Below are 25207 nucleotides of genomic sequence, written 5' to 3' on the forward strand. Positions count from 1 at the left end.
AAGGGAAAAAATAGAGGACCCAAATAAATAAATTACAAATGAAATAGGAAAAGTAGAATGATACCATGGAATACAAAGGATTATAAAAAATATTATGATCTAGTATATGTCAAAAAATTAGACAATCTAGAATAAATTCCTAGAAACATAAAATTTTCCAGAACTGAATCAAGAAAAAAACAAAAGATTAGAACAAACCAATTACAACCAACAAAATCAAAAGAGTAATGAAAAAACTTCCAACAAAAATGAAAATTCTTGACCAGATGGCCTCACAGGTGATTTTTACCAAAAATCAGAGAAGAACCAACACCTACCTCTCTCAAACTATTCTGAAAAATTCAAGGGGGAGACTTCCAAACTCAATTCATGAGGCTAGCATTATCCTGACTCTAAAACCAGATAAAGACACTACAGGAAAGAAAATTATAGGCCAGTATTCATAATGAACATAGATGCAAAAATCCTCAACGAAATGTTAGCAAACCCAAATTCAGAAATACAGTAAAAAGATCATACACTATAATTAAGTGGGATTTATTCCTGGGATGCAGGGTTGGCACAATGTCCACCAATAAATTAGTATGATACACCAGATAAACAAAATAAAAGATAAAAATTATATATCAATGGATACACAAAAAGCATTGGACAAAATCCAGTACCTATTTATGGTAAAATATCTCAGCAAAATTTGAATAAACATACTTCAACACAATAAAGTCTACATATGGCAAACCCACAGCCAACATCATACCCAACAAGGAAAAACTAAAGCCTTTCCTTTAACATCACAAAAAGACAGGGATGTCCGCTTTCACCACTCTTATTCAGTATACTACTGGAAGTCATAGACACTGCAATCAAATAAGAAAAAAACAGAAGGCATCCAAATTGGAAAGAGAAAATTAGTAAAATAGTAAAAATAGTAAAACTGTCATTTTTGCTGATGACATGATGCTGGATAGAGAGAACCCCAAAGATTCCACTTAAAAACTCCTGAAACTGATGAATTCAGTAAAGTATCTGGATACAAGATAAATATTCAGAAATTGGTTTCATTTTTACACACTAATAATAAACTATCAGAAAGAGAAACTAAGAAAATAATTCCACTTACAATTGCTTCAAAAAATACCTAAAAATAAATTTAACTGAGGAGGTAAAAAACCTGTACTCAAGAAATTATAAGGCACTGTAGAAAGGAATTGAAAATACAAATAAATAGAAGTACATACCAGAGATAGGAAGAATTAACATTATGAAAATGCCCACACTATTTGAAGCAATCTATAGATTCAACACAATTCCCATCAAGATACCAATGGTATATTTTACAGAATTAATACAACTGTTCCAAAAATGTATATGGAACCAGAGAAGACCCTGAATAGCCACAGCAATCTTGTGAAAGAAGAACAAACTTGGAGGAACTATGCTACCTGATACCAAACTATACTATAAGGCCATAGTAATCAAAACAGCATGATACTGGCATAAAAACAGCCATATAGATCAATGAAACAGAACAGATTGCCTAGAAATAAACCCCCATCTATATGATTACTTACTATTTGACAAAGAGGCAAGAACATACCATGGGGTAAAGATAGTCTATTCAATAAGTGGTGTTAGGAAAATTAGACAGATACCTGCAGAAGAATGAAACTAAACCATGTGCTTACATCATATACAAGAATAAATTCAAAATGAATTAAGAACTTAAATATAATGCTCACACCATAAAAATCCTAAAAGAAAACATAGTCAGTATAATCTCTGACATTTTTCTTAGCAATATTTTTTTCTGATATATCTCCTTGGGCAAGGGAAACAAAATAAAAAATAAACAAATGGGACTACATTGAACTAAAAATGTTTTGCACAGCAAAGCAAATCACCAACAAAGCAAAAATACAACCTATTGAATAGAAGATATGTGCTGATGATACATCTAATAAAGGATTAATATCCAAAATTTATAAAGAACTTATAGAGCCCAACATAAAAAAAATCCAATTTAAAAATGAGCAGAGGACCTGAATAAACACTTCTCCAAAGAGGACATCCAGATGGCCAATAGGCATATGAAAAGATGCTCAATGTCACCAATCATCAGAGAGGTGCAAAATGAAACCACAAAGAGGTATCACCTCACATCTATCAGAATGGCTATCATCAATAAATCAACAAACAAAAAGTGTTTGCAAGAATATGGGGAAAAGGGAACTGCTGTGGGAAATTTAGATTGGTGTAGCCACTCCGAAAGACAGCATGGAGGGTCCTCAAAAAAAAAATTAAAAAGGAGAACTTCTGGCCAAGACAGAGGAGTAGGTAGATAAACTGTGCCTTCTTGCACAACCAAAAAAAGGACAACAACAAATTTAAAAACAGGACTTCCGCCAAGATGGAGGCATAGGTAGAAACACTGTGCCTTCTCCCACAACCAAGTTTGAATACAACAAAGGTTTGGAGAAATAGGACACACCCAAAGACCAGAAAACGGAATTATACGGAAGTCCGACAACTACGAACCGTTGAACGGGACGGTAAGAGAGGCGGAGCCAGCAGCGGAGCAGGGACAGGCAGGACAGATCTCCTGACCTAGGCACGCAGNATTTAGATTGGTGTAGCCATTACGAAAGACAGCATGGAGGGTCCTCAAAAAAAAAATTAAAAAGGAGAACTTCTGGCCAAGACAGAGGAGTAGGTAGATAAACTGTGCCTTCTTGCACAACTAAAAAAAGGACAACAACAAATTTAAAAACAGGACTTCCGCCAAGATGGAGGCATAGGTGGAAACACTGTGCCTTCTCCCACAACCAAGTTTGAATACAACAAAGGTTTGGAGAAATAGGACACACCCAAAGACCAGAAAACGGAATTATATGGAAGTCCGACAACTACGAACCGTTCAACGGGACGGTAAGAGAGACGGAGCCAGCAGCGGAGCAGGGACAGGCAGGACAGATCTCCTGACCTAGGCGCGCAGGCAGCCCAGAACCAGTCAGGGTGTGGGGCAGACTGACCGCGGTCGCACATTCGCGCAGTGAGACGGACCACGCAGGCCCCAGGGGGTGAACCCAGTGGTGGAGGGCTGACGGCGGTGGCACACTCGAGTGCAGTGGAACGAAATGCGTGGGCCTGGTGATGGTGGTGGCTGCGGTGCCGGTGGGGGCCACAGCAGCAGGCGGCAGAAGGAAGCCATTGTCCCTCTTTGACCCTCGCCCCCACATACAACGTCACAACCCAGCGACTTAGAATAAATTCAAAATGAATTAAGAACTTAAATATAATGCTCACACCATAAAAATCCTAAAAGAAAACATAGTCATAGTGCCCTGCTCTAGTGAAAACTTTAGGGCTCTGATCCTGCTACAGAACAGGCTGAAAGATGGCGCAAGAAGAACTCAAAGTCCCAGAGCCAATAACTCTCAGCAACCGAGAAATTGCCAGCCTCTCAGAAGCACAATTCAAAACACTATTTATCAGGATGCTCACAGAACTGGTAGATTATAGTCACAAATTAGAGGAACATATGAAGGCTAAACTACTTGAAATGAAGGGAGATGTCCAGGAAACCAATAGTGATGGAAAGGAAACTGGGACTCAAATCAATGGAATGGACCAGAAGGAAGAACAAAACATCCAACCAGAAAGGAATGAAGAAATGAGAATTCAAAAAAATGAGGAGAGGCTTAGGAACCTCCAGGACATCTTTAAACGTTCCAACATCCGGATTATAGGGGTACCAGAAGGGGGAAAGAAACAGCCACGAGTGGAAAACGTATTTGAACAAATAATAAAGGAGAACTTCCCCAGTCTGGCAAAGGAAATAGACTTCCAGGAAATCCAGGAAGCTCAGAGAGTGCCAAAGAAGTTGGACCCAAGAAGGAACACACCAAGGCACATCATAATTACATTAGCCAAGACTAAAATGAAGGAGAGAATCCTAGAAGCAGCAAGGGATAAGGGGACAGTCACCTACAAAGGAGTACCCATCAGACTGTCAGTGGATTTCTCAAAAGAGACCTTACAGGCAAGAAGGGGCTGGAAAGAAGTATTCCAAGTCATGAAATCCAAAGACCTACAGCCAAGATTGCTTTATCCAGCAAAACTTTCATTTAGAATGGAAGGACAGATAAAGTGCTTCTCAGATAAGGTCAAGTTCAAGGAGTTCATCATCACCAAGCCCTTATTATATGAAATGCTAAAGGGACTTATATAAGAAAAAGAAGATGAAAAATATGAACAGTGAAAGGACAGCAAACACACAGTTATTAACAACCACACCTAAAACAAAAGCAAACCAAGAGGACAGCTAGATCAGGAGTGGAACCATAGAAATGAAGAACACATGGAGGGTTAGAAACAGGGGGGTGGGAGGAGGAGAAGGGGGGAGAAGGTACAGAAAATAGCATAGATGGTAGGCAGAAAATGGATAGGGGGGAGGGCGAGAATAGTGGGGGAAATATAGAATCTAAAGAACTTGAGACACGTGGTTATAAACTAAGGGGGGGATGGTGGGGAAGGGAGTGTGCGGGTGGAGGGGAATGAAGGGGGGGAATAGAACAACTGTAATGGTATAATCAATAAAATGTATTTAAAAAAACAAATTTAAAAACAAAAAAATTAGAACTGACTGAAAATCAAACTGCATTTAAGTCCAACAACCAAGGAGTCAAAGAAAAAACATTCATTCAGACTGGTAGGAGGGGCAGGCAGCAACTGGTGGAGCAGGCAGTCCTACATTTGCACATGGATAAACCAAGAGGAACAACTGGGGAGCACAACAGCACAAACCAGGGTTCCAGCACAGGGAAATAAAGCCTCAAAACCTCTAACTGAAAAAACCTGTGCAGGTTGCGGTGGCAGAAGAAACTCCCAGCCTCACAGGAGAGTCCCTTGGTGAGATCCATAGGGTCCAAGAATGTACACAAACCCACCCACCCAGGAATCAGCATTAGAAGGGCCCAATTTGCTTGTCGGTAGCAGAGGAAGTAACCGAAAGACAGCAGAGAGCCAAGCAAGTGGCACTGTTCCCTCTGGGACTCCTCCCCCACACAATGCCACAACACAGACTCATGAGTTACCCCGCCTTGGCGAATACCTAAGGCTCCATTCCTTACTATATAACAGGTACTCCGAGACAAAAAATGGCCCAAATGAATGAACAGATCAAAGCTCCAGAAAAAATAAAACTAAGCAATGAAGAGATAGCCGACCTGTCAGATGCAGAGTTAAAAACATTGGTAATCAGGATGCTTACAGAATTGGTTGAGTATGGTCCTAAAATAGAGGGAAAAGTAAAGGCTATGAAAAGTGGGAAAAAAGAAAAATGCACAGAGAACCAACAGTGATGGGAAGGAAACTGGGACTCAAACCAATGGTGTGGACCGGAAAGAAGAAAGAAGTATTCAACCAGAACAGAATGAAGAAAGAAGAATTCAAAAAAAAGAAAAAAAATGAAGAGAGGCTTAGGAACCTCTGGGACAACTTTAAACATTCCAACATCTGAATCACAGGGGTGCCAGAAGGGGAACAGGAAGACCAAGAAATGAAAAACTTACTTGAAAAAAATAATGAAAAGAACTTCTCTAGTCTGGCAAAGGAAATAGACTTCCAGGAAGTCCAGGAAGCTCAGAGAATCCCAAAGAAATTGGACTCAAGGAAGCACACATCAAGGTACATCATAAATTCATTACCCAAGATTAAAGATAAGGAGAGAACCTTAAAAGCAGTAAGAGAAAAAGAGACAGTTACCTACAAAGGAGTTTCCATAAAACTGTCAGATGATTTCTCAAAAAAAACCTCACAGGCAAGAAAAAGCTAAAAAGAAGTATTCCAAGTCATGAAAGGCAAGGACCCATATCCAAGATTACTCTATCCAGATAAGCTATGATTTACAATAGAAGGGCAGATAAAGTGATTCCCAGATAAGGTCAAGTTAAAGAAGTTCATCATCACCAAACTCTTAGTACATGAAATGTTAAAGGGACTTATCTAAGAAAAAGAAGATGATCAAAACTATGAACAGTAAAATGACAACAAACTCACAGCTATCAACAACTAAACCTACAAAAACAAAAACAAGCAAGCAACTAGAACAGGAACAGAATCACAAAAATGGAGATCACATGGAGGGTTACCAGTGGGGAGGTGGAATGGGGAGAAATGGGGAAAAGGTACAGGGAATAAAAAGCATAAATGGTAGGTACAAAATGGACAGGGGGAGGTTAAGAATAGTATGGGAAATGGAGAAGCCAAAGAACTTATATAGAGAGAAATACTTATATGTAGAGAAAACACTTGTTTGGCAATCATAACCCAATGTAATATTGTTGGCTCATTCCCCCAAGTTTTCTCTACAATTACTTTGCTAACATACTCATAGACCCAGGTCTAAATAAGAGGGATTGCACAGTTCTATTAGACTCAGGACAGTAGACGTTTGGATTAAAAAATATGGAGGCACTTCTGCTGCCATGTGTGTTTAATGCTCAAGCCAGTTTCAGTGTTTTTCATCAGCCCCTGCAGAGCAAGTGCCAGAGCAATGGTCCCATAAGAGCGCAGTCCCCCTGGGTCATGGGGCTCTGCTTCCTCCAGTAGCCCAAGTGTGTAAGCCTCTGTTGGCAGGATACCCACAGCCACACCCATGGCTCAGTTATGGCGGCACCGTCTTTGCTCACTGTTACAGTGTTTAAGCTTCAGCTCACATAGCAACTGTATCTTTTATCTCTTCCAACACACAAAATTTGTAAAAAGTTGAAATATAAAAGAGGAGAATATAAAAGAGGAGACTGGTGTTCTAAGAGTGCTTCAAAATACATAAACACCTAAAACTTAAAAAATAAATAAAGTGAGGTCAACCCAAGGAAAACACATCTTAAGGTACTCTTGCAACATTTCTTTGAATAATGACACAGGGAATTTGGGCCGTGTTTGAATTCCAAAGGTCAAATTTTCAGAGAGATTCCCAGTGCCCTATGACTTGGCTGTAGGAGCATGTCCTGACTCAATCCTGTCACCTGAGTGGATGACAGACAATTAAATATTCCAGTGTCAAACAGGCCAACCGGATTAAAGATGCAACTGAACTGCTGATTAAATAAATGGATCCAGCCTCAGCAATAGCCATCTGACACCAAGTCCTAGGAGGCACTTGCAAAGGCAAAACCAGAGACAGGCGTCCCTGTAAAAAATAATGATAGTGTTTTTCTCAAACTTGGCCTTGCATCAGAATTGGCTGGAGGGCTCATTACATACAGGTTGCTGGAGCTCACCTCCAGGGTTTTTGAGTCAGTGGTTCTGGGGAAGCCAGCGTCCCTGGTTTTGGCCACCCATCACTGGTTTGAGAAAAAGATGGTTTGGCTTCTTCATCTCAGTATTTTTCATACTCTGTGTTACACTTTTGAGGTCACAGGAGACAGCAGGTTTTTCTACATATAATTTTTCTCCATATGGGCTCTTCATCAAAAATTCCCACATTAGTTTTGTGGCTTCTCTCCCATACACAGAGGGTGAAAACAGAAACCGATTTAAGTCTCAGGAGTACTGATCAGGTTGTAACATTACCAGCAGAGCCGAAGTTCTCAAAGCGCAGCCTTTGACCCAGCAGAGCTGCATCACCCTGCAAGTTGCTGGCTTCCCCAGAACCACTGACTCAAAAACCCCGGAGGTGAGCTCCAGCAACCTGTATGTAATGAGCCCTCCAGCCAATTCTGATGCAAGGCCAAGTTTGAGAAAAACACTATCATTATTTTTTACTGATCACAGGGATTCATTATTATAAATTAAGCAAAAGGAAATGACTGAATTGCTCGTTTGGGGGTCTGTTCTGACATCTGCTATTGAGCAAGATGCATAATTTTGGAATTCCTATGTTCTCATGCATCTAAAACATAAATCCACTGAAAAGGGAATTCTGAAAGGATAGCTTCCTTGTTGTTTGCCATTCAATTTCTAAAGAAATATTAGATTATGAAAAAAAAACCAGCTTTGCAGCCAAGTTGCTGACACTGTACATTATTCTAAAAGACACGATGATGTTGCAAAGTTTCACACTCTGGGTGGCATCTGATCAGACAGGGCAACTTAAACTCCCAGAGTAATTAGTGGGCGCTCTGACTCCAAAAAGAGCTGTGATGGAAATCTAAACACACAGGAATAAACAACTTTTTGTTTAGATGTGAATGGATGGAAAGATCTGGGAGACCAAAGGAAAGAACAAACAATACATAGTATCATCAGCATGATCAACTCCTTCCCACTCAGGTCACTTCCATTTTAAATAAAGCTGTTTTATTCCTGTGTAAACCTTGAAACTACCTAGAATATCCAAAGGAGAAAAAGCAAGTAAAGAAGAGGAAGAATCTTTTTATAAATCTTTGCAACTTAAAAGCATGACTGTAAATAAATGCTCTCTGGAAAATGATTGAAGGTTCACATTCTCTAAAAATAGGCCTAAAAAAAGAAACACCAAAGGACCATTTGTGTCTAATAAAATCAGTATCTTTACCTCCTCCAAAAAAACAAAACAAAACAAAAAACCAGTACATTGGGCTTTTAATGAGTGTTGGAAATAAACTTTCCTAAGACACGAGAGAGTGCCACATTAAGTGACTTTTGGACCTCCAAAACTCAGCTCCCCCTGGGCAGGTCTCCTTTGCTGACACTGTGGGGGTAGGACGGGCCTCGGAATTCCTAGAGCTTCTCTGACAGGTTCTCTGCTCTTTCCTTCTCCCTCAGGGTCACAGGACGTACACAAGCCTCACATCTTACTTCAGTCTTCTTTGCTACAGTACTTTTCAAGAAGTCTTTCCCTTCCAGTTTAGTATTTGCTCAACTTCTGTCATCTGTGTCTTCTGTTCTTTAGAAGAAAGTTGAAAGTGCAATTTTGGGGGGGTTATTAATGGTTTCCAGCAAAATAGTCCCATGAACAAAAAGGAAGGGCAGAAAAGAAAAAAAAGTGGAAGAGGAAGGAAGCCTTACTTAAAACGAGAAGTAGGCAAGTCACTGCAGTCTTTACACACGACCCTGGGGCATGAATGAGTGACCTGACTTGGGAGAAGCCTCCAAGGGAATGCCTTCAGAAACCACGGGAGGGCTTCACTGGCCGATTTCCGGGGTGTTTCCCAATGCTGTGGTGAACAGATGTCATGAACCTCGTGATAAGCACTGCAGTTTTCTAAATAAAAGATTCGGTACTTGTGCCTCAAAAATATTTTATGCAATGACTCTTCACTTATAATGGAATGTGCTGCCCCATGTTCTACTGGGAGATTGGGCTCATGAGGGCTTGAAGACTCAGTGCAGGAAAATGTCACACCAATATTCATTCTGAGTTCATCTAAAGGGCTCAGAAGCAAATACTGCTCCAAGGTTTTACATATCCTCGTAAAACCGTTTTTGTTCTGATCCTTTTCAACAGCCAGCACTCTACAGAGCCTTTCTCACCAAAAGTAACTTCCTTCCTCTATTAGGGCAGGGCAAGAAGGGAAACAAAAATGTCAACATCTAGATTTGTGTGTCAGATATTTCGAAGCATTCTAATTTCTGTAATACCCTAGGGAAGAAGTGAAAACGGAAACCACGGGATGCTCCATGCCTAGAAGCGTTGCTAGAAAGAACACAGTAGGAGCAAAGCCCAGTCCATCTCCTCCACCCCAATTAAAACTGACTGCAGGAAAGAACCATAGGAAACATTCAAGAGTGAAATTAGGTGGAGAGGGAGGAGAAGTGAGCTGCTTCATAGACCCACGGGAGTTTTCGGAAGGGAGGTTGTAGTGAGATCCAGGAACACTACCATTCAAAAGGACACTGGACTTGAGATCATGGGTGACCTTTGCTATGTCAAATTCAGTCGAGTGGAGAGGACAGGACCAGGTTTCAAGGGAGTGAGAAGTACATGAGAGAAAGTACAACCAGAGATTGAAGAAAACGCTACCAAGAAGCCTGGCAATGAAACAAAGGAGAGGGAAAGGGAGGTAACTGGACAGGACAGGGTGACATTAAGGAAGGAAAATGCTCATACACATTTATAGGCAGGGACAAAGGAATAAATAGAAGACAGAAATAGAGTTGGAAAACTAATTAAATAAATCTCCAGAGATGGTGGAAAAAGAGAACGATCATTAGCAAAGATGAAAAAAATGGTTTTTGGAAGAAATGAGGATTTTTTTTCCCTCTGATAGAAGGGAGAATAAGATGGGTAACTTTGGAAGTGGACAAGAGGGAAACTGAGGCATGAAATGTCTCATAGCTTCTTTTCTGAATAACCTTGGAAGCCAGGCTCTCTGTCAAGAGCAGACATGGCTGGTGGAAGTAGGAATAGGAGTAAACTGAGTTTATGTAGAGATGCATGGACACTCATCTAAAAAAAACACATTTATTTAAAGCTTCTTGCTCCAATCACTACATTTTCTGGTAAAAGGACACTTTATTTTTTCATCTTTTTATTGAATTTTTCAAGGTGATATCAGTTAATAAAATCATATAGGTTTCAGGTGTACAACTCCATAATACAGCATCTGTATACTTTATTGTGTGTTTACCACCTAAAATGAGAAGAAAAGTGGGGCTCAATGTGATGGAGAGGCAGAAGAAGAAGTAACACTGATTGGTACCACTTTTGTCTGAAAGAAAAAACACAGTCGGTTGTGACCTCAGATCTGAATCGGACACATATGGCTGTTGTCACAGTTGCTCTCATCGGGGACACAAATAACATCAACCCCAGGCAAGCCAAGGACTGCCTTCACTCTTGGACTCTCAGCCATCATGGGCTGAGGAAACTTGTCATGACCTCACTTTGGGTGTCCCTGGCCTGCTTGCTTGGCTCAAAACAGGGAAGCAGAGTGCAGCCCCACGCCTGCACTTACATCCCCTCTAAGGTCCTAATGCCTGGCTTCTGCCAAGGCCAGAGGAACATGACCCAAACTCAGCGCAGAGCCAAAGGAAACAAGTCTCAGCACGGCACCAGATAATACTGCTTTCTGTCTGCTTTCTACAGTAAGCTCTAGAAAGCTCAGAAAACAGTAAGCTCTAAGAAGCTAGGTTTTATTAGAAATGGGAAAATACTCAGCTTATCATACAGACACTGAGTTAATATGTGTAATAATCCTTTATAAAATATTAAACCTAAAATATGTGTGATCACAAAATGTTTGAGTATACCAATACTCAATCCTCTCTAGCCTAGAACACTGATTGTGTTCCCAATGGATAAACGACCATCAGGTAAAGACTGGTGTTTTAAAGTTTGGATACAAAGATGAGCTGTGTATATTTTCTAGCTAAGAAGTAATACACTTAGACACCATTCATCTAATTATTCTTTTCTAAAAATATATTAAGAGAGAAAAAGCATTTACTAACTCCTGCATAACCAATATAAGCCCATACAGTACAAGATTTAAAGAAACTCAAACACCCAGGTATATTTTGATATTGAATAAACTAGAATCCAAGTTTAATACTTCTTTAAACTTTAGTACTCACTGAGACTTTTCTTAAGATCAGAAATTACCTAAGACTTCTACGTTATATACACAGAACAAACTTACTTGACAAGAAAACATATTGCTTTAGCTATCAGGCTTTAATTACTTCCTTATTTTAATTACTAAGAATTTATCTATATTTTTCTCCTAATTATAGGAATCTGAATTCTCTGAACCTTCTTTTCTAAGAGAAAGTTACTTCCTCTCTGCTCCAAAACCCTGAGTATCTTCTTCCTTATGACTAACAGGAGGGAAAAAAAGAAAAAAGAAAAACCCCATGGCACATAACTATATCTTCCAGTACCTTCCTCTAGTTCTGTCGTGAAAGAGTTCCCTGGCAATTAAGTTACTAACTTTCTTTGAATGACTCCCTTCTTATTTTCAAGTTTTATGTTGCATTCAATAATTCCTTAGCTTGAGACTCTTCATCCTAAAAGACTTCTTCTACTCTTTTCTAATTGCATTGAAACATAATGGACACACAGCATTGTACGAGTTTAAGGTGAACAGCAGCATAGGAATTTCACTTAAATATACTGTGAAATGATTAAGACACTTTTTAGTGGGTCAAACCATTTTTTCCTAAACATTTTAAGATCCAGCCACACCCAAAAATGTGTTTTTAGCCAAGCTATTCAGTAGTTTCTTAAAATATCTGTTTAGAAAAAATAATTTAAATCTTCCAGTATTTTCCCATCATCAAATTTGTTGACTGTACCTATTTTACACATTAATATATTAAGGCAAATTTATTTTTTATTGAGGCAATTTTACTTTTATCTCCAATCATTCAAGTCTTAACCTCATGAGGTAGTTCTCAAAAATTATGATTAATATAAATTAATTACATGTAATGTAAAACACTTAGGAAAGTGCCTATAAGTAAGTAAGTGTTAAAAAATGTTAGCTGCATGAGTAGAACTGGAGAGCATTATGCTAAGTGAAAAAGCCAGGCAGTGAAAGGCAAATACCGTATAATCTCACCTTTAACTGGAACCTAATCAACAAAACAAACAAGCAAGGAAAATATAGCCAGAAACATTGAAATTAAGAACAACCTAACAGTAACCAGAGGTGGGAGGTGAATAATGGGGGGGAGGTGGGAGAGAATAATGGGGGGAAGGGGAGAAGGGTTTTCAGGAACAACTATAAAGGACACATGGACAAAACCAAGGTGGGGGTGGAAGCATGGGAGGGGGGTGGGGAGCACTGGGGTGGGGAAGGAGTGGTAGGGGGTGAATGCAGACAATTGTAATTGAACAATAAAATAATTTTAAAAAATCATATGTGCCCTGGCCGGTGTAGCTCCGTGGATACAGCACGGGCCTGCGAACCACACGATCGCGGTTCGATTCCCAGTCAGGGCACATGCCTGGGTTGCAGGCCAGTTCCCAGCAGGGTGCACACGAGAGGCAACCACACACTGATGTTTCTCTCCCTCTCCCCTTTCCTTCCCCTCAAAAGATAAATGAATAAAATTTTTTAAAAAATCATATGTGATAGTGAAAAAAGATTAATACTAAAAATGTTAGTTGCTATTATCATTTCATGATTAAGAAAATATTGTCTATTCTGATAGTTGTTCTGTATTTTCTGCCTATGAAACCTATGAGACCTTTTTTTCTGAGAAGTCACTCGAACATCAAATTTTTAAAAGATATTAAACTCCTTGTTTAAAAGTGAGCAGGAATTGTGGTTAACCAAAAATCTCCTATTAAAACTTCAGACACATGTATAGAACAGAACAAACTGCAAGGCTAAACATGAGATATAAACTAGAAAGAAAGTCTGTGTTTGTTACCGTTCCCTAAGCAAATCTCTCAAACTCTAAATTATCAGTTTCTGTTGATGCTTCATCCAACAAAATACTGGTGAGGTCATGTTATTCGTGAGTTTTCCTGAAGTGTGGCTCCAGGAAAACTGTGTGAGTCACAGTCTGCTCTTTTGTAACTGTTACAACATATGAAATATTTAAAAACTGCAAAAAAATATGGCAGCATTTTACCATGCTGTGCTAGATGGCAGAGTCTTCAGAACATGGAGAGTGGGGAATGAAATCTTCCGTAAACGGCAATTGCACGTTTTAGTGTAAAAGTGCACGTTTTAGTGTAAAAGTACATGTTTCAGTCAAACGGCAGGATATTTCCAGGAGCACATCTAGGAAGAAGCCAAACAGGCCAAAGAAGCCCAAGTATGCAGTCTGTCACTTTAACGGTGAGAAATTTTTTTTCCTATAAAGGTCTACTGACTATACTCAACTAAAGACTTCATGTAAGTTCAAAGCAATTTAATTTTTGAGAGAATAGTAAAATAATCCAATCACTTTGCTAATTAAGAGCAGATGATGTCGAACCTTAACTAAAACAGCAATAATCTAAAATATATTTAGAAAGACAGAGAGGACAAAGGAAGGACAGAGGAGACAGAAGGGAAGGATCAAGAAAGAGAAAGAAAAAGAGGAGAGAACAAGTAGTATTCAAAGAGAAATATTTCACATAAAAAGAAAGAAAAACTTTAGGGGAGTTATAACAGAGGCAAAGTGATACAGGAGAACGATGAAAAGAGCTCCTTCTGCATTCGAGGAAAAGAAGAGACTTAGCTAGCTATCACAAAGCGCCCTCCGTGGGGTCTCCCAGTGCCCGCACACCAGCACTGTACAGCAGGGCCGGGTTCCCACGGCCTCTGGTAGAGGCTGTAGTGTCTAACGGGGGGATGTTGGCCTATCTGACACACGAGATGTAGTATCTTGGTGTGGTTTGCTTTTTAACTTCTTATTTAAGTATAATACACATACAGAAAAGTGTACATGTCATAAGTACATAGATGGTGAACTTTCACAAACTGAACATACCCATGTAACCACCACACCAATGAAGAGACAGAAAATTCCTAGTACTCTAGAAGTCTCCTTGAATTCTCTTGGTGAATTTTAATTTTTACTTCTCTTACTTTAAGCAAGGGTAAGCTTCTTCTCATAGGTTTAAGAGCCATGGACATTTTGGGGATTTTCTCTTTGAATATTTTGCCATTTTTCTACTGAGTGAACCACAGTGTGAATTATAGGAAAGCCACAAGGGTTTTTAGGAGAATTATACTAGTAGAAACAACATCAACTGGGACAGAAAAGGATAAAAACATTACAAAATAAAAAGAACTCTAGAGCCCACCCAAACTTCCACAGACAGGAAGCAGAATAGGAAAAGCGCTCAGCCATGCACATGGGCTACATCTCATTCAAAGCGAGGAGTGGAGAGCTCAGGAAGCAGAGTCGAGAGCTGTGGGAAACCATTCCTGGAGTAGGGGGCCTGCACCCTCATCAAGAACCTGGCAATGGGTGCCTGACAGGCTTTTAGAATTACTGTGTCCTTCCTGTTTTCCCCCTTTTTAAATGAGAGCATTTACAGCGGTTAGCTAAATAGTTTGCAAGGCTTAAGATCAAGAGGTATGTTATTAAAGTAGCTGCACATAAAAAATTGCACTTGAGAGGCCTTAGCTGCGCCCATACTTGACTTAAATAACTTGAACATGAAGCTTAAGCCGAAGCCTGGTGCCTTCATGCACAACATTTGGGGGTCTTACCAGAAGGAACAAGTACATTTTGCTTATAGTTGGGATGAGGATTATTGTAGCCAGACAACAAACTGTAGAATATTGTATTTTCCAAAAATGGACAATATTCCTGACCCCACAGACTCTCTTGAGAACTTTTCAATTCTCCCATTAAGAGATAGAGTCTGTCACCTCCCCTTGAACTTGACTGTCTCAATGAACAGAATATGGCAGAAGTGACACAAACGGCTTCCAAGGCAAGGTCATTACAAGGAGTACAATTTCCTCCTAGCACTCAAGCTCACTCTCCCTCCCCCTCCTCCTCCTCCCTCCCTCCCCCCCCCCACCCTCTCTCTCTCTCTCTCTCTCCCTCTCCCTCTCGACACTAGCCTTCGGAGCCCTGAGCCGCCACCATGTAAGAAGTCGGAGGCTGCTGTGCTGTGAGGGACCACAGGCCAGACATGAGGAGAGGTCTTCTGCACAGAGAGGTGCCAGGCCAGTCCCCCAACGTCCCAGCACAGTACTGACCCCGCAGCAGCCACCGTCAGACTACACCATGTCAGACGCTGTGAGCCAGGGCTGCGCAGCCAAGCCACACCCAGGTCCCCTTCCACAAAAATCTTGAGAAATAACAAATGAGTCATTATTCTGAGGCATTACGTTCTGGGGTTATTTGTTACACAGCACTGAATAACACAAACTGATACTGATTCTTGCTCACAAAATAAGATAATTTCAATTCTCTACTGAATTTAAACTCAACAAGAAACTCAGGAGTGGTGTGAAAAACAGCTCAAGTTTTGAAATTCATTCTGGAATGCAAGAGACGTTGGTTAATTTCATACACATCATCCATATTTAGTTATCTGAGTGCCTTACACTCTATTCTGCAAGAATAAGATATAATGCCTAGCTTTCTAGCCAACATTATTTAATTAGTATAAAATTTTTATTTTTCCCACAGAATTAAGCTAAGTTAAAAGATTTTAGTTAGCACAAATTAGAATAATAAATAAGAACAATACCACCAAAAGTACACATATGCCAGGAATAACATTGGAAATACTGTTCTCAGATCTTCAGCAGTTATTTATAAGCTTTGCTGTGAATGAAAATGTTAAAGAAACCATTTGATATAAATTATTCCTTGAGTCAAAATAATATTCCTTTTAAGCACAGCTAGCCAATTAAATTTATCTAAAGAAAGTTGGGACTTGATAGCTTTGAAAACACTAATTTCATCATTTGATACCACCAAAGGCCCAAATATAGTCACTGGATATAATTTCCAGCAACTTTACTCTATCATACTTAAAAATAGCACCAAACTCTTTCTTTGACTGATGTAGCACCAAACTCTTTCCCTTGACTGACTTTTTTGTATAAAAATATTGGTTTAGCCCTGGCTGGTATAGCTCAATGGATTAAGCATGGGCCTGCGTGAACCAAAGGATCACAGTTCGATTCCCAGTCAGGGCACATGCCTAGGTTGCAGGCCAGTTCCCAGCAGGGGACGCACGAGAGGCAACCATACATTGATATTTTTCTCTCTTTCTCCTTCCCTTCTCCTCTAAAGATAAATAAATAAAACGTAAAAAAATATTGGTTTATATAATTTTGATACAGGAAAAATATCTGAGCTGACCTGTGAGCATAGAAATGGCATTAAATTACTGAGGCCATAAGGTGTCCCTGGTGCTGTAATTCAATTATTAAAAAATTCATGTTTGACTAACTTTTGAAGTGATGAATGTGGTTTTCTTCTGAAATCCTTTGGAGTCAGCACAGTTTGTGATATTCAATGTGTGTTCCCTTTTCCTCATTAGTGGTTTTTATTAATTTTAACAGGAGATTGGGATGTGACTTGTTTTGTTTCAGTTTTTCCCCGAAGAGTGAAAAATAACAGGTTCCGGGTACTGCCAAATTTCAAAGACCACCCAGACAAGGCCCGTAAGAAGTAAAAACCACTTTATATAAAACTTAACCCAACGCCCAGTGAAGCCGTGAAAAGACTGAGCATGAAGAGGAAGAGAATGATTTCTTCCGGTCAAGCTGTGGTGCTTCCTGCTTCCTCCGCAGCCTCACCCTGTCGTGGGGGAGGAGAGGAGGAGGCTCTGCACAACCCTAGTCCAAGTGGGAAAGAAGCTTCAGTAGGACCATGCGGAGAGTTTGGCACAAGCTTAAAGGGTGGCTGAGATGTGCTGCTAGACTATCCGCCTGACGTGGCGGAGAAGGGCTGCATCAGGAGGCCACCACACTCCGCCAGTGAATGGCTGGACACAGGTGCACATGTCTTCCCTTGGGCCAGTGGGCCATCCCAGACACCAGAGCCAGACCGGATCATTTATGCAAGGGGATGTTCCCCCCAAGGACTTCTGCTGGGGACAAGCCTAACTCACTGTAGCAGAATGAAACTGGAGGTGTGCCTTAGTCAAAGGGGCAGAGGGTTAGAAGTGGGTCATGATGAGCCAGGCAAATCAAGATCCACTTCACTAGAATTCAGTCAGAAGAGCCCAGAGGGATTCTTTAAAAACTCCTAAAAGCTCCCTCATCCCCCAGAACATGAATTGGCTGTGGCAATTCCAAGAGCATCCACAACATATCTACTCAGAGATGGACCATCTAGAGCTTTCAGGAGCCTCATCTCCCCTTCCTCAGTGGGTCAGACTAGCTGTCTATGGTGGTAATCCAGGTAGAGATCAGACAGGAGAGAAAGATGAGAACAGAGAGCAGAAGTGCATTAATCATGCCTTTTTATTTTCTTTATGCCTCATGCTTTGACATCTGGAATCTTGCTGCCCCCAGAGACACTGCCCCTCCCAAGGCTAGATAATTCCTAGAGACTTGCCTGGGAGTGTACCTTTCATAGGCAAAGCAGCCAGTCCAAAGCCCATACCCATCACACTCTGAGCCATTATCCCCTGTTCTAATTGCCCCAGGACCAAGTGCCAGAAAACTAGAGACAGCCCTTATACCCCAGAGCCTGCTGAAGTCATTCAAAGCAGCCAATCCTAGACCCATTTGCCCACCTTGCCCATTCCCATGGAAACCACAATAGGAGCACTTGCTCAACATTTCCCTCATTCCTTCTACCTTCAGCTGACCCCGGTGCTCCCGCATGTGCCTCTGTGTGCCTTGTGACACCTCTTACTTCTAGGAAACTGTGAGTCAACACATCTCCCTTGGTGACAGTCATTTCTTCGTCTGCATGGCCCACCGTACCTGAGTAAAATAAAACTCCAGTACTCTGTAAACAGGAAGACACTGGAGGTAAGAAACAGGCCTCAGGGAGGGAGAAGCGTCTCTTCTGAATGACGCTGGACACTCGATTATATCACTAGATTGGACAGTCAAATACAGACATGAGACTCCTCTTGAAACTAATAGTAACAGAAGATGCTTTGTTCCCAAGGGGTAAGATGGCCTGGCAAAGCTATGAGATCCACCTGAGAGAATCCAAGCTCCTGGGAAGAAGTGGAGTTTGTTACAAAAGATTTCTTAAGGTAACTTTTAGTCTGTAATATAAGATTTTAGCCAGAGCTTGCCTAGCCACAGTATTCAGGAAACAGTGTGCCCGATCTGTTACAGCACCCTTTGGCCACCTTGGTCACCCGTGCCCAGCTCGGCCAGTGCATCTGTGTACACGCCTTGTTAGTAGAAACAATTCAGAATCATTCATCATGATTCCTTCCTTTCAACCCGCCCTATTCTGCTCTTAACTCATCACCATCTTTAGCTTCCAACATTTCTCCTTGCCTTGGTCCTCAGATCCACATACCTCTCTTCCTTGCTATGATCTTAATGCTCCAGTGTTCTCATTCTCCACTTAAGTCCTCATCTCACCCCTCCAGGATAAAGTTCAGAGCCACCCCAGTAAGCCTCAGTTTCTTTCATGGCAAGACAACCACTGCTTGGGCAACACTAACCCAATTATAGTCACATGCCACGTGATGATGGGGATATGTTCTGAGAAATGCACTGTTAGGTGATTCATCATTGTGTGAACATCACAGAGCGCATGTGCACAAACCACTGAAATCGAGGGTGAAGGCTGCAACCAACTAGGCTCTATGGCATGGCCTACCGCTCCCCGGCTGCAGACCTGAACAGTGCATTATTGTATTGAATACTGCATGCGACTGTAACACAGTGGCAAGTTTGTGTGTATCTAAACATACTGAAACATAGAAAGGGTACAGCCAAAACACAGTATGAAAGATAAGAAATGGCACACTGTACATATAGGGCAAATGCCATGAACAGAATTGGCAGGACTGGTAACTGCTCTGGGTGAGCCATTGAGTGAGTCGTGAGTGACTGTGAAGGCTGACATTAGTGTGCACTACTGTACAATTTAAACACTTAGGCTACACTAAATTTATAAAACAACACTAGATTAAGTCAAGCACAAGAGAAATTTATGCAATCAAAAAACACAGTAAATAGAGATGCATGAGACTGCTGCTGGTGTAATAGCATACTACTTTTCAGAAAACTTTTTTTTATAAGTAGAAAGAGTATACTCTAAAATAGCAATATAAAGTATAGTATAGCAAATACATAAAATGACTTCAATAGCATAGTCATTTTGTCATTATAAAGTATTATGTACTATACACAATCGTATTGCTATATTCTTATATGGCCGGCGGTGCAGTGGGTTTACACCAGAATCACCACACACGTGTGAGCAATGAGTTGCACTAGGATGTTATGATGGCTACAATGTCACAAGGCCATAGGAATTGTCAGCTCCATTAAAGTTTTACAGGACCGCCATCGTATACGTGATCCACCACTGCCCAGAACATCATTATGTGCAATGACTGACTGTACAGCGTTCCTAAATGTCACTGGCTGACCTGCATTTGCTTACAAGGAGCAGGAAGCCCATTCTCTTCTCTCTCTACACACAGCAATTCTGCACAGATGGCAGGGGGTTCAGAGGCCTCTCAGGTTCACCCAAGGATGAACCATCTAGAATCCACAGATCCCTTCAGGGTTTCTCTGATTTGGTCAGGATCTCTTTCTGAAAATTTCATTTCCTCCTTTTCAAAGACAAAGAGAGAGCATCTAGAAAAGAGACTGAGGAGGCTCCTTTTCCCCCTCATCTCGGGAAAGCAAAACTCCCAGGACAGAGGGCAGGGGACATCACTTCTCATGACTGAAAAAGCTCTTCCTGAGAAACACGTCTTTTCAGCGCACATTGTGAAGTACATCCGTGGACACTCCCCTCCTCCCCAATCCCCGTTCCCCAAATCTTACTCGTATGCTCATAGCCTGCTCATTTACCTAATTGAAATTACACAATTCTTTTTCACAGATTCTAACACAATGATACTTAATCATTATCATTAGTGACAATAAGTATACTATATACTCTTTTTAGAAGAATACAGTATAACACAAGTGGCATGCTTTTTAATAATATTCTAATATTTACAAACTATAAATTTTGTGCAATTATCATTTATCTTTAAAGGGAACTCTGACATTTCCTGTGCTTGGAAACTGCCCTGCTTGGCAGTTGGTTATCTGATATATTGGGTTAACAAGTTTCTCTTTGACATGTAATGAACTGCAATGATTTCATATTTAGGTATTTCTCCACTTACTTGATGAGGCCTTTATATGATTGCATATAAAGGCCAACTTAGTGGGTCTGATTACAAGTAGAAAGTTTAAAGTTGTCTTTTCTACCTCTGTTTTTTTCTAAGTTTAAATGTCAAGTTTTTCTTTGGCAATACATGAACTGTTTTCCTAATATCGTTACTGTTCACAGATTGCCTTTATGATGTATTTGTAATCAACTTAATGCTTTGGTTACAGCTTTGTCTATTTAACACCAAAGATATTAAATAAAAGGCAAAAAGCAACATTTTGGAAAATGGAACTACATCTCCTTAAATCAGGATAGAAAAGACTTGAGCTAAAATCATCCCTCAGTTATATTTAAAAAAATTCTACATATCCAACCAGTCAAGAGTTCAGAATACATTGAAAGAAAAGCATAAATCACAGTTCATCAACCTGCCTGGATCTTCAAATACCAAGCCACTGACCATTTGATTTTATGCTACAATAGATTTAGATGGTAAAACAAGAATATTTCTCTTAGCACAGCAAAATACCCCAAATGATTTCTGTTACCATGTGAGAATTCTTATCTTTATACAGTCACGATTATACAAAGGGTAGTATTTTTTAGGACTTAATACGTCTCTTCCTAAAATATTTTCTCTCTAGAATTTTTCTTCACATGAACATTTCAATGCCAAGCAGTGACTTACCAGGCCTGCATCTGGTCAAGTTCTTAGAGAGGTTCCTCTTTGCTTTGAGGCTGTGTCTGAATCTCGAAATGTGAAATGCACTCAGTTAAGCTGCCTGATGTCAGTGACTGTTTATCCCAGAGGACTCCACAACAGAGTAAAAATGCCAATCTCTTCTTTCTGTGAAATCTTCAAATGACGTTCTTCCTCATTCTCTTTCTCTTCTACACTTCGGGCCACAATTGAAAACCACTCAATCTTGGTTAACTTGTCAAGGAAAAGGTGTAAAAGGTACATATATCAAGCAAATCAGGAATCATCAGTTGCAAAATGATATACAAGTTTCTTCAAATACTGGAAGCTAACCCCATGAGGTCTCTGCCTGTATTTGTCAAAAGAGAAAGTTGGGTTTTTTTTTTCCTATCCTGGAATGATCTCAGTGCAGCAAGGGACACTTCTGCTGGCCAGGAGTGAAAGGGAGAGTGACTCTAAAACAAGCTGGAGGGTAACCGGACCCTTTCGCTTTGATAATTAATCCAAAGCCAGTTACAGGAAGTGCACTGGTTAGCCAAAGCTAGAGAAACAGTGGCCTCTTATGGAGTCCCAGATGCCACACCAATTGCATTTGGTGTGGTGGCTTGTAGTCTCTTTGACACCAAGTGAAAGTATGGAGTGAGAGGACTACCATAGGAAAGCCCTCTTAGGCCTAATTATTTCATTTTTAGAAATAACATTGAAAAGCTCCCATTCTGTTGTTATCCCATACCCTGTCTTCCCAACAGTGCTCACCTTCCTTGTCCAGACATTTTAAAGATGCAAACATATGCTAATGAGGCTCAACTTTTAAAACGTTAGTATCAACCTGTGAATTTTGAGTTTCCTAATGTTCCTGGCATCCTCTGTGGTGATATCATAAGCAAACAATCTTACAGTGTTTACTTTAACAACCTAAGATATCGAAAAATATTGTGCAACTGGGAAAAATCTTCTATTTCTCTATGGAGCAGTTTTGCCCCCTTCACATATAAAATACAGGCAAGGATCACAAACACTGGCGGATGGCAAGAGACGGTGAGAAATTCCTAATCTTTTTTGCTGTTTCGCTAATGCAAGCACAGCCAAGAAAATTAGTGCACGTGGGTCTCTCAAAGTCTAATAACTAGCTGATCCTAAAGTAAACCAGACACGCAGGCTGCACCCTGACCCTTTTCAGATTTGGTATTTACTGTGGTTTGGGGAACTTTGTATTTAGGCAATCCTGAAGCTCTGCCAGGCAGACCCTAGTGTCTCACCTGGGATATGGTGGGGGGACATCCAGAACAGAGAGTGACGGTAAATATGAGCAAGGCCAGTGGATTTACTCTGGAAGGAAACAAAATATTTGAAGAGCGCTCCCTGAACTTTGAGCAGCATGTATTTGGTGGAAAACAACAACGCACAGCTGAAAGTAAAATAAATGCAAAGATAAACCAAAAGAAGGAGTCCATTTATCAGAAACTGATCTGTCAGAGATCATTCCCATGGCTTTCCATTTAAGTCACAGCACAAGGTTATGTGAAATGACACAGTTAGCAAAAAACTTGGAGTCAGGCCATTTTACCACTCCAGGCTGCCTCAAATATGAGGCCTTGTCAAATCGTATTTTCTGATTACTCAGCACAAAGCCAGGAATTATCATGGATCAATATCAAGATTCTAAGATAAATTATTCTATTGGTTTCCAATTACTACTTTCTTCAAGGGCACACTCTGGTCTTATATCCTAGAAATACTTTATTTGATTAAATATTAATTCATAAAGAATTCTCAACATGTGTTTCATAATGTCACTGGATAGTCAATTTTCATTATTCCTGAATGCCCATTTATTGAAAACATTTTGCAGTCCCAGTGGCAAACCAGGATGAATTGTGGCAAAGGTCTCCTTAAAGTGAGCAAACCTAATAAAACACATTGTACAACGCAGCATTGTTTGCCATTGTGATAGAACTGCATTCTTATCTACTTCCGGAGTTGCTTTTCTGTTTATCTGAGCTGTAAACAGCTGCCAAGGGCCAGGCGGCCTGACAGAGGGGCGCCCCGATTTCCTTTCAGCCAGGCCTATAGCCCGGCTCTGTTTGGGGGGCCTGTGATCTCCTTCAGCTCTAGCCCCTGTCCCTTGTGGCCGACTCCTCTGCCTCCGTGGCACGTCTCAGTGTCTATCCACTCCGCTGGTATTTCCTAAGTCAGACAGAGACGGGCGCTCTCTCTCTACCTAGAATATACTGTTTTATTTTGGAACAGTTATAAAGCACACAACACATCTAAAGATTTTAAACAGTAGTCGATCTCATTTCTTTTCCTCTCTTGCTTAATATTTCTTCTCCTCTCTTGCTTAATATTTCTTCACATTATAAAAGTAATAAAGGTTCATTGTAAAAAAATTAATAAATTCTAGAAAAGCACAAAGTGGTAATAAAAATCAGTCACATATTATTAGTCAGAGATAATCACTCGAAGTTTTCTTCCAGTCCCTTTTTCAATTCATATATTTATTTTAAGTATCTAGATGGCATTGTAACCTGTTTTCTCCACCTACCTTTATNCCTCTCTTGCTTAATATTTCTTCTCCTCTCTTGCTTAATATTTCTTCTCATTATAAAAGTAATAAAGGTTCATTGTAAAAAATTAATAAATTCTAGAAAAGCACAAAGTGGTAATAAAAATCAGTCACATATTATTAGTCAGAGATAATCACTCGAAGTTTTCTTCCAGTCCCTTTTTCAATTCATATATTTATTTTAAGTATCTAGATGGCATTGTAACCTGTTTTCTCCACCTACCTTTATATTTTGAATATGTATGTCCCAATGTTCTTCAAATATGATTTTAACTCCTATGAAATTTTCACAATTTATTTACTTCTTCTCCCATGGTAGAGCATTTAGATATGTACCAATTTATTATTATTATAAATACTATTTCTTAGAATATCTTTGTAGGTATTTTTAAATTGCCTCTCTTCATTTAAACAGCATCGATACGTAACGAGGTCAGTCATCTGTGCGGTGATGGCTGTCCTCGAATTGTCTTTACTCAGAGGCCCGGGGAGATCCTACTTGCCCGAGGCCACAGAACTAGGGACGGTCCTGCGCCGCCCACGGACATTCTGCTCTGTGACCGACCACAGGGAGCCAGGCGGCCCAGAGAGGTTATAATACAGCCGAAAAACTCCCATCGCCCAGAGATGTCGTGGCTGTCGTAAAGTTGTGCCGTAACTCACCTGTCCTAACTCGGAAGTTCGTAGAGCCTCGCTTTACTCACGTGCTGGTGGTGAAGCGGTCGTGGGTGAGCCTGCTGCACTGCCCGCTGCGTAAAAGCGCAGCGCAGTCACAGTAGTCGCTGTACGTTCTTGGTGTGTGTGAGTGACAACGAAATAGCCTAACAAAGTTTTCAGAATGTATCCCGTCATTAAGTAGAGCATCACCGTATTTGGAATTTGGAATTTCTTGCTGCTTTTTCACTTTCTCCATCTCGTATGCTTAATCAAACACTTGCACTATCTATTTGAATTGCCTCTTTCAAACCCATTTATTTCTGTTTTGTACTATCACCACCTCATTCCAGGCCCTTGCTTGTAGCCACACCCCGAAGCCCGTTAGAGGGCCTTCCTACCTCTGGGACCTCCCTGTTCGGTTCCTTCCTACTCACCACTAGTACATGGGTCCCTCTTGATGGCACTATCCTGTTCAAAAACTTCACTGACTTCTTAGCAAAACCCTAGATGAAATATAAACACTTGTGCCTGACTCTCAGAGGCCCACAGTTCCCATCCAGTCTTACCTCATCCATTCCCCTTTCTGTCTGCTCACTATCCCATTCCTGGCTTCCTGCCTTCCTTACTATTTT

General features: G+C 40.5%; 1 protein-coding gene across 2 annotated transcripts in view; it reads right to left on the reverse strand.

Moving 5' to 3' along the window:
* Positions 1-22299, reverse strand: part of PSD3 (pleckstrin and Sec7 domain containing 3) — a 572156-nt gene extending 549857 nt beyond the window's left edge. Inside the window, exon 1 of one of the 2 annotated variants that reach the window (XM_037042118.1) lies at positions 21341-22299. The gene's annotated coding sequence lies outside the window, so the exon portion shown is untranslated. The remainder of the gene's footprint in view (positions 1-21340) is intronic. The other variant, XM_037042117.1, reaches the window with a different exon arrangement.
* Between the last annotated feature and the right edge of the window lie 2908 nt (positions 22300-25207).

Source organism: Sturnira hondurensis, unplaced genomic scaffold (genome assembly GCF_014824575.4).
Source record: "Sturnira hondurensis isolate 20B ecotype Veracruz unplaced genomic scaffold, ASM1482457v3 Scaffold0003681, whole genome shotgun sequence".
NCBI classification, from domain to species: Eukaryota; Metazoa; Chordata; class Mammalia; order Chiroptera; family Phyllostomidae; genus Sturnira; species Sturnira hondurensis.